This window comes from Ovis aries, chromosome X (genome assembly GCF_016772045.2).
Source record: "Ovis aries strain OAR_USU_Benz2616 breed Rambouillet chromosome X, ARS-UI_Ramb_v3.0, whole genome shotgun sequence".
Taxonomy (NCBI): domain Eukaryota; kingdom Metazoa; phylum Chordata; class Mammalia; order Artiodactyla; family Bovidae; genus Ovis; species Ovis aries.
In genome coordinates this window covers 19,377,532-19,382,087 of record NC_056080.1, presented here as the reverse complement: position 1 = coordinate 19,382,087, position 4,556 = coordinate 19,377,532, and positions in this window count along the sequence as shown.

The following is a 4,556-nucleotide window of genomic DNA, read 5'->3' as shown; positions in this document are numbered from 1 at the left end:
CCATCACCAACTCCTGGAGTCGACCCAAACCCATGTCCATTGAGTCGGTGATGCCATCCAACCATCTCATCCTCTGTCGTCCCCTTCTCCTGCCCTCAATCTTTCCCAGCATCAGGGTCTTTACAAATGAGTCAGCTCTTCGCATCAGGTGGCCAAAGTACTGGAGTTTCAGCTTCAACATCAGTCCTACCAATGAACACCCAGGACCTATCTCCTTTAGGATGGACTGGTTGGATCTCCTTGCAACCCAAGGGACACTCAAGAGTCTTCTCCAACACCACAGTTCAAAAGCATCAATTCTTTGGTGCTCAGCCTTCTTCATAGTCCAACTTTCACAACCATACATGACTACTGGAAAAACTATAGCCTTGACTAGACGGACCTTTGTTGACAAAGTAATGTCTCTGCTTTTCAATATGCTGTCTAGGTTGGCCATAACTTTCCTTCCAAGGAGTAAGCGTCTTTTAATTTCATGGCTGCAATTACCATCTGCAGTGATTTTGGAGCCCAGAAAAATAAAGTCAGCCACTGTTTCCACTGTTTCCCCATCTATTTGCCATGAAGTGATGGGACCATACTGATTATCTTTGTTTAAGTTTCCCTGGAAGCAGAACTTAGGATAAGAATTTCAGTGCAAGCAATTTATTTGGTAAGTGGTCCAATGAAACACTGGTAGTAGGTGGGAAATTGAGACAGAGAAGGGAAGAAAGCCGATATAGGGTATTTTCATGAGCATATTACTACTATAGGCAACTGGGGCTTATTCAAGCTGGGAGCTCCTGGAAGACAGCATAAAGGGCAATTTGGTTGTCTACTCAAGGGGCAACAAAGCAGAGATATTTATTTAGCACACTCAATTATCATTGGTGGATGGTTACTTACAGGACTTGGAATTCCTTGGCACTTCTGATGTGCTCCTTGCTTGGGCTGGGAATGCTCTTATGGCCAGAGGAAAACTCGCAGATAATCCTGTGTGCTTGGAAAAAGAACCATTAAATGGTACTCAAGAACCATCTCTTGAGTACCAATGTTTCAGGTAGTCTGAATGTGTTTCTCTTTATCACTTCAGAGATTACCCAAGACAGTGTTGTTTCTGTTGTTTAGTTGCTAAGTCACATCCTACTCTTTGTGACCCCATGGACTGTAGCCCACCAGGCTCCTCTGTCCATGGGATTTCCCAGGCAAGAATATGGAATTGGGTAGCCATTTCCTTCTCCAAGGGATCCTCCCAACCCAGGAATCAAACCCATGTCTCCTGCACTGGCAAGCGGATTCTTTATCGCTGGGTCACCAGGGAAGCCCAAGTCCAACCAATCATTTACTTTCCTACCAACAGTGCATAGCGTTCCCTTTCCTCTTCTTTTTTGCCAATACCTGTTACCTCTTCATTTTTTTTTATAAAAGCAATCTAATAGGTATGAGGTGATAATTCATTGTGATTTCAATTTGCATTTTCCTGATGATGAGTGAGTGACATTAAACAATTTTTTGTGTATCTGTGAGCCATTTGTATGTCTCCTTTGGAAAAATGTCTATCCAACTTCTCTGCCTGTTTTTTATTTTTATTTTTTTATTTTACTTTGTTTTACTTTACAATACTGTATTGGTTTTGCCATACATCAACATGAATCCACCATGGGTGTACACGTGTTCCACATCCTGAACCCCCTCCCTCCACCCTCCCCATACCATCTCTCTGGGTCACCCCAGTGCACCAGCCCCAAACATCCTGTATCCTGCATCGAATCTGGACTGGTGATTCGTTTCTTGTATGATGTTATACATGTTGCTATTCTCCCAAATCATCCCACCCTCTCCCTCTCCCACAGAGTCCAAAAGACTGTTCTATACATCTGTGTCTCTTTTGCTATCTTGCATACAGGGTTATCATTACTATCTCTTAAATTCCATATATATGCATTAGTATACTGTATTGGTGTTTTTCTTTCTGGCTTACTTCACTCTGTATAATAGGCTCCACTTTTATCCACCTCATTAGAAATGATTCAAATGTATTCTTTTGAATGGCTGAGTAATACTCCATTTTGTATATGTACCACAGCTTTCTTATCCATTCATCTGCTGATGGATATCTAGGTTGCTTCCGTGTCCTGGCTATTATAAACAGTGCTGTGATGAACATCAGGGTACATGTGTCTCTTTCAGTTCTGGTTTCTTCAGTATGTATGCCCAGCAGTGGGATTGCTGGGTCATAGGGCAATTCTATTTCCAGTTTCTTAAGGAATCTCCACACTGTTCTCCATAGTGGCTGTACTAGTTTGCGTTCCCACCAACAGTGTAAGAGGGTTCCCTTTTCTCCACACCCTCTCCAGCATTTATTGCTTGTAGACTTTTGGATCACAGCCATTCTGACTGGTGTGAAATGGTACCTCATTGTGGTTTTGATTTGCATTTCTCTGATAATGAGTGATGTTGAGGATCTTTTCATGTGTTTGTTAGCCATCTGTATGTCTTCTTTGGAGAAATGTCTATTTAGTTCTTTGGCCCATTTTTTGATTGGGTCGTTTATTTTCTGGAATTGAGCTGTAGGAGTTGCTTGTATATTTTTGAGATTAGTTGTTTGTCAGTTGCTTCATTTGCTATTGTTTTCTCCCATTCTGAAGGCTGTCTTTTCACCTTGCTAATAGTTTCCTTTGTTGTGCAGAAGCTTTTAATTTTAATTAGATCCCATTGGTTTATTTTTGCTTTTATTTCTAGTCTTCTGGGAGGTGGGTCATAGAGGATCCTGCTTTGATTTATGTCGGAGAGTGTTTTGCCTATGTTTTCCTCTAGGAGTTTTATAGTTTCTGGTCTTATGTTTAGATCTTTAATCCATTTTGAGTTTGTTTTTGTGTATGGTGTTAGAAAGTGTTCCAGTTTCATTCTTTTACAAGTAGGTGACCAGTTTTCCCAGCACCACTTGTTAAAGAGATTGTCTTTTCTCCATTGTATATTCTTGCCTCCTTTGTCAAAGATAAGGTGTCCATAGGTGTGTGGATTTATCTCTGAGCTTTCTATTTTGTTCCATTGATCTATATTTCTGTCTTTGTGCCAGTACCATACTGTCTTGATGACTGTAGCTTTGTAGTAGAGCCTGAAGTCAGGTAGGTCGATTCCTCCAGTTCCGTTCTTCTTTCTCAAGATTGCTTTGGCTATTCAAGGTTTTTTGTATTCCCATACAAATTATGAAATTATTTGTTCTAGCTCTGTGAAAAATACTGCTGGTAGCTTGATATGGATTGCACTGAATCTGTAGATTGTTTTGGGTGGTATACTCATTTTCACTATATTGATTCTTCCAATCCATGAACATGGTATATTTCTCCATCTATTAGTGTCCTCTTTGATTTCTTTCACCAGTGTTTTATAGTTTTCTATATATAGGTCTTTAGTTTCTTTAGGTAGATATATTCCTAAGTATTTTATTTTTTTGTTGTTGCAGTGGTGAATGGAATTGTTTCCTTAATTTCTTTTTCTACTTTCTCATTATTAGTGTATAGGAATGCAAGGGATTTCTGTGTGTTGATTTTATATCCTACAACTTTGCTATATTCATTGATTAGCTCTAGTAATTTTCTGGTGGAGTCTTTAGGGTTTTCTATGTAGAGGATCATGTCATCTGCAAACAGTGAGAGTTTTACTTCTTCTTTTCCAATTTGAATTCCTTTTATTTCTTTTTCTGCTCTGATTGCTGTGTCTGCCTGTTTTTTAATCAGATTCTTTGTTTTTTTGCTATGGAGTTCCTTATATTTTGGATATTAGCCTCTTATTAGATAGATGGTTTGCAAATGTTTTCTCCCGTTCCGTAGTTTGCCTTATTATTTTGTCGATTTTTTTTTCACTATGAAGAAGCTTTTTATGATGTATTCCCACTTATTGATTTTTTGTTTTTGTTGCTTGTACTTTTGGTGTCATATAGAAAAAACTCATTGCCAATAAATGTCAAGGAGCTTTCCCCCTGTGCTTTCTTCTAGTGCCTTCACAGCTTCAGATCTTACATTTAATGCTTTAATACATTTCAGGTTAATTTTTGTGAGTGCTGTAAGACAGAGGTCACTGTATTCTTCAACTCCAGGGTTTCTGTTTGATTTGCTTTAAGATTTCTATTTCTTTGTTGTACTTCCCATTTTGTTCATGCATTGTTTTCCAATTTCATTTAGTTATTTATCTGTGTATTTTGTAGTTCTCTGAATTTCTTTAAGAGGATTATTCTGAATTTTTTGCTTGATAGTTTATAGATTTTCAGTTTTTTAGGGTTAGTCATTGGAGTTTATTAGTTTCCTTTGGTGATGTCCTGTTTCCTTGGTTATTCATGATCATTGATGCCTTGCATTAGTGTTTGCACATTTGAAGTAATACTTCTACCAATCTTTATAGACTTGCTTCAGCAGGTAAGCCTTTCACCAATCAACCAGTCCAAGATTCTGTATGGGCAGTCTGGTGGTGTCCATGGGCAGGCTTGCTGCTGGGGTCCTTGAGTGAGTAGATCTGATACCTAGATCAGCAGGTGGAAAGACCTGGTGGTTAGATACATAGAGACTATCCCGGTACCTGGG